The sequence below is a fragment of the Parasteatoda tepidariorum genome, chromosome 7, assembly GCF_043381705.1.
Source record: "Parasteatoda tepidariorum isolate YZ-2023 chromosome 7, CAS_Ptep_4.0, whole genome shotgun sequence".
In the NCBI taxonomy this organism is placed as follows: domain Eukaryota; kingdom Metazoa; phylum Arthropoda; class Arachnida; order Araneae; family Theridiidae; genus Parasteatoda; species Parasteatoda tepidariorum.
The window spans coordinates 17,145,196-17,151,875 of record NC_092210.1 but is presented as its reverse complement, the minus strand read 5'-3'; positions in this window follow the sequence as shown (position 1 = coordinate 17,151,875).

Here is a 6,680-nt window from a genome sequence, read left to right as displayed (position 1 = left end):
CAACTGTTGTCAACTATTTTTAACTGTTATATTGCCTATACTCAATTTATTGAATTATTTCAGCTAATTTAAATATTTTTATTAAAATGAAAAATAAAAATCGTGACACTCTTATTCAAAATTAAAGGATTAAGACTAAAAATCGTGTTCCGCTAAAAAAAAATTGTGTTAAAACATTTTAAGAACTTTTAATTGAATTAATCTTAATTTTGATTTATAAATTTGTTTATCGTCAAGTAACATAAATAATTACGAAAAAATCGTGGGAAAGGAGAGCGGAAGCGAGCAGAGGGGTTGAAAATCTAAGTAACACATTTATTTTAAAGTGACTTTAATGGTTTTTTAACATTTTCATTTCTTACGTTCTTTAAAAAGCACTAAATATTCTAATAGTTTTAATGATATAACGATTTAAGTGGAATATAAAAAACGGATATATAAAAATAAATTTAATCAAAATAAAATGGGTAACTAAAATACTAATGTTTTTGTCTTAAAAAAGCGACATTATCTGGTAAAGGTTAACAAATGAAACAAAACTTCGCAGATTGTACAAAAGAAATAAAACAATTTCCAAATTAAACTTGTAAACAATTCATTGTAAGTGTGAAAATGTGGCAAAAACATTCCTTCTAAACTATAAGCAGAAACACATCATAAGAATACAAGAGAATTAAATATTTGCAAAAATATCTTTTCTCTTAATATTCGGAGCTTTAATTCAATAATTTAAAAAAAGTTAATGAAACTGTAAAGTTGATTAAATATTTCAATTGTTCTAGTATCACACAGAACAAATTTGATCGTCGCATATATGAAAAGTTTAAAATATTTTTGTCATAAAAAATACCTTGAACCCTTTATGTTTTATTTCATGAATAAAAATATGCTACAAATCGTCTAGGTTCATTAATATTTATCAGATTACTTTGAAGTGTTCAAACATTCAGAGGTTATTAATAAATATTTAACGCTAATTAATTAAAAGAAATTGCCTCCTGCTTTGATGGAATATTCTAAATCCGTCGCAAATTAAAACCAACTAATTTTTATCTTACTCTCTCCGCCAGAACAGGAAACGTATCGTTGCCTATCTGTTTAAAATGTACGACACTCCCTCTCTATCAGATTAAACTGTTTATCGAAAAATTTCTCGTAAAAAAGGGGGTGAGGGCAAAGCAATTTTGAAAGTTATTAAACTGTTCCATCATTTTCTAGCAGTATGATAAAATGGTTTTATTTACTATCAGAATTATATAAAAAAGTTTACGTCTGTATATAAAAAAAAAATTTTTTCTTATTTTTCAATTAAAATGAAAATAATAAAGTAAACCGATAAAAAAATTTCACAAACTGTGTTTTTTAAGTGGACAAAAACAAAGAAACTAATTGTTTTTGTCAGACATTTTCAACACTAGAAAGACTGAAACTTTGTATATACCTATATTGCCCAAAGCAGTGAAAATGACTGCATTGTGAAAGAATAACTAATGTGTAAAGAAATTTGTTTCAAATTATTTTTTTATATTTTTTACAGTTATGTTATTAGTAAATATCAACTATAAAAATAATTATAAAAGTATCAAATTTCTAAGAAATTGTGTCATCATTGTTTTTCTAATTGAAATTAAAAAGCAGTCAAAATGACTTCCTTGGGTAATCTAGTGTTAACAAGGTTCATTACGAAAGTGATGCCTTCTACTATTTTTCACTTCGGCCTGATAAAAACAAAATCATTTTCTCCTCTTAGTTCACCTGAAAAACTTATTTTATTATTATTTATTTTTAGTTATCTTTACTTTAGTTTAATTTTATTTCTTTATTTTTAGTTATCTTTATTTTAGTTTAGTTTTATTTCTTTATTTTTAGTTATATATTGTCATCAAACACAGTTATCCAGTTAAGATTATGTTACTTAAGATCAACGAAATTTCAATAGTCGATCATTTTAATTTGGCGATATAACGATGATTGCTGGCAACAAAAAAACGACTGTATCTCGCATTGTAAAGCAGTTATAAATCTGAGTCCTTAAGCTGAACGGAATTTTGATGGACAATAAATTCAATATGGCGACTGTTTATTTTTGCAGAAGTCAAGAAACCATTTTAACTTGCATTTTCATCATGCATAGNGAGTAAGTAATTTTATCAGTTAGCTTAACATTATATATATATATATATATATCAAAATGTGGAGAAAACATGGAAAAATTACAGAAATTTTTCAAGAATTCTTGAAAAATTTCCTGTTCATGAAAGTTCATTTGAAGTCGCTACTCGCTTTATAGATTTCATTTTATGTTTTTTTATGTTTTTTCTTTATATTTCATTTTCTGTTTTTACTTGATATTTTCACTTAATGTGTTCTATTTTATTTGTTGTAAATTTTTTGTTTTTGGAGTGCTCCTCACACTAGTGTATTGATATATTTTGTTTTGGCTATATTGATACAACATTAGGAAGCACTCCTTTTTGCGTATATAATCGTGTGAGCTGATGAAATGAAGCAGATTTTATTTTTCGGATTTTTACATTATTTTTCTTTTTTCCTCTTTTCATTGTTCAAAAATTTGTCCATGTTTCTCTACATTTTGAACTTATTTTATGAGTTCTATTTACTTGCAGTTTATGCGCAATAAATAAAACTTATTGTTCTTCTTAATTTTCTCCATTTTTTTTCTTTTTGTATTTATCTATTATGCTATATATCAGGGGTGGACAAGCTTCTTGATAGTCGAGCCATTTTTCAAAATTTGAAATTTCTCGCGAGCCGCAATTAAAAAAGTATTTAAAAGGTATGCAAAAAAGTTATTAAATTTTTTTTTACATAAATTATATTTATTGAAAACATATAACTACAAAATATGTGTATTGAATTTAAATATTAAAAATTAAACACATTTATTTTACTTCTCTTGATAATTCTTTATAATTTGGTGAATAATTGGTGACAGCACTTCTCAGTAATTCTTTGAGATGCTGATTAGTTAATACTGATCGGTGTTCGGATTTCCCGAATTTTAAAGTGGAATAAAATGATTCACATAAGTACGTTGTTCCGAATGTTGAAATAATTCGACAAGCAGCCTTTTTTAATTCAGGATACTTCAATTCTAGTACAAATTTCCAAAATTCAGTAATCGATGCCGACTTATATTTCAATTGTAGAGCTTGATCTTCTTACTTCTCTATTAATTCTAATTCTCCAGAAGCTTTTTGTGTCATAATTATATTGGAAATGGAAAACTCACCTTGAATTGAACAACGTTGCACTTAGTCCTTCATATTTGTTATCAGTAATTTAAAAGACATTTTGAAACACATATGGAACTATAATAATTTTTTTAAATATAATAAAACATGGCATAAAAACCATTTAATCAATTTAATTTAGTTTTCAGATTTGCATTCTTTACTAAAAATGCATGGTAATAAGAACTATAATGTTAAAACCAGAATTTCCCATAAATCGTTACCATGTATACGAAAAATTTACCAAATGAATTAGTTAAATATCGTAAACTCCTGTTTGTGAAAATTGCAACACCATGAAGGAATCGTCATAATTGAGTGACATTTAATACACAGTTGAGTGGTAGTGGTACAAATAAATGATTAAACTTTCAAAGCAAACAAACAATAACAAGAGATCGAAATCAGTATTTTGTGTAACCACCACGCTCCGCAATAAGTGCTGCTACACGACATGGCATGGAGTCAAGCAAACTTTGAATGTCTGTCTGAGGAAGAGAATTCAATACTGTTTGTATGCGTACCCAAAGTTCGTCTGTAGAAGCAACAGGACGAGGATTACGAGCGAGACGCCGACCAACGAAATCCCACACATGTTCAATCGGCGACATATCCGGGGAATACGCCGGCCAAGGAAGAAGTTGTACCTGTCGCGATGCAAGGAAGGATTGAACAGTCCTAGCAATATGAGGGCGGGCATTGTCCTGTTGAAATACAGCACCTGGCAAGGCTTGAAGGAAGGGAACAGCTTGGGGCTGTAGAACTTCACTGATGTACCGGTTGCTGTTCAGATTACCCACAATTCGTAGCAATTGAGATCGTCCATGATATGCTATGGCACCCCAGACCATAACTCCCGGTGTTCGTCCACTGTGGCGTTCGATAACGCACTCCGGAAGATGGCGTTCACCGGCATAGCGTCTGACACGAATGCGGCCATCATGGTACCACAAATTGAAGCGAGATTCGTCAGAAAACACGACACGCTGCCAATCAGCACGCCAGCCCCTTTGCTGTTTGGCCCATTGCAGCCGCAGGCGGCGAAGGTTTAGCGTGAGGGGGATCCTGTATAAAGGAGTCCTTGCGTGCAGTCCACGCTGCAGCAGACGTCTACGAATTGACAAAGCATACAATGAAACACTTGTAGCTATTGACCACCATGCTGCCACTTGTCTAGAGGGAGCCGTACGGTCCGTTAGCGCAACGCCTAACAGGTGTCTATCATCGCGAGCTGACGTGACATTTCGGGGTCCACTCCCGGATTTCAGAGTTGTCCGACACTCGTCCATCCACTGCTATCAAACACGCATCACTGTGCTGCTGTTACGCTGCACACGAGCGGCTACTGCACGATAAGATAATCCAGCTTCACGAAGGCCGATGATTCGCCCCCGTTTAAACTCCGTAAGTTGTTGAAATCTCGCTCTCTTTCGTAGAATAGGCATAAGTAATGACTAAGCTAACGTTTACCACTAGCAGATAACCACCAATAACTATACTCGCTTGGCTACAGCCGTCTATTTATTCGGACCCATCCGCCATTCAGAGGGCGCTGCTCATCAGCATACGCATGCGCTACTGGTCTGAAATTCTAATCATTTGCATATCATATGCATATCTCTATTTTGCATTTCCTGAAAATTTCAGCTCACTCGCGTATGTCCTTCATGGTGTTGCAATTTTCACAAGCATGAGTTTATATTTTGGTTTTATTTCCCAGTTGTTTTTTTCCCCCACCAGAAATGGCATTACAGTACGGTAGTTTTGCCTGAATTTTATTTCTTATTGTTGAAAATAGTTAAAATTGAAATCCACGTACTTCAGCCCGGGCAACAGCTATAAACTGAGGGGAAAAAATTTGGTTAATATACTGTTTAAAACTAATTAAGGTGTTATGATCGGGGGAGGGTTTCAGAATTAGAATACTTAAATACAGTTATGCTGTGCATTCTGCTTGGTTACCATTATAGTTCAGATGTTTTACAAGACAATTATGAAAGGTGACAAAAAGCAGCTAGTATGAAGATAAACCCTTCTTGTTCTGTCAAGCAACAATTAAAACTTAGATTGTCAATCAAAGTGTTCCAGATAAGATTGACCTCTTTACACTTCAAACTCTTTGACAAGGAGTGAAACAGTCGAAATTTTGATTACCGGTAAATTCTATTTTCAACAATAAGAAAATATTTGCTTCATGTGATGTTATTCAGCATAGAGCTTCAGATGATGAAATTATAGCACTCTACCCAATCTTAAAGTAGTCAGAATTTTGATAGACGATAATTTAACTTCGTCGATAATACAGTGATTAATTCTGCCTAAACTATGGAAACTTGTATTGTCCTCTAACACAGAACGTCAATTAAAATTTTAATCTTTTAACTAGTCTTCAAATGGTTTGCAATTTTGATTGACTATAAAAATTGCAATTATTTTCGATTGTATCCAATGATTCACTTAACTTCCATTGTATCAATCGATTTATATAATTTCCATTGCATCTTGCATATTAATCTGGCATTCAGTTGCAGTTAAAATTTGAACATTATAAGAAAATGGGAAAAGAGCTGAAATTTCGATTGTAAGATTCCAATATTACAAACACAAAAAATGATAGTTGATAAAATTTTAATATTATTTATTAATAGTCTTTCACTTGCATTATAATCTTAATGATTAATAAACTTTAGACACACAAAACTAACACACTTAACTTAACACAAAAATGAATACAAGGCAATAGAATAAATCACAAAAATAGATACATGAGAATTAAGACTATTAATGCAGGAACACTTTATCTCCTAATTCAGTGGTCGGCAAAGGGCGGCTCCAGAGCCGCGTGTGGCTCCTTCGCTCCTTAAGAGCGGCTCTGGCACAAATATCCACGGAAGGCGCAATAATATTTTCATTTTTAAAAAAAAACTTGGCAAGAAAAAAATTACATCTTATTTTGATAAATTAAAATCCTCTTAATGCTACGATAACCGAGTTGAAATTTTTCCCTCTTGAAATTGACATTGGTAGCTTTGAAATACAATTGCTGGATTTAAAAAACAAGCAGATATGGCGCTCTAAATTCGAACGTCTTTCTGTTGAATTGGAAATATTGGAGAAGAAAAAATTTGATCCAAGTGGTCAGCTTTGAATGACCAGGAGAAGGAAGACATGATCATTTTCAACGCTTGGAATAGTATTCCTAACTCTTATGATTAGCTGAAAAACCTCGCGTTTGCTGTTCTTTCCCTTTTCGGATCTACATATATATGCGAACAATCTTTTTCAAGCATGAACATTATCAAGAATAAACTGAGAAGTCGTCTTTTTGATGAGATCTTGGAATCATGCCTAAAATTAAAAACAACAATATACAAACCTGACTTACTGAAACTTTCCAAGGCACATTGTTGCAAGCACATTGTTTGC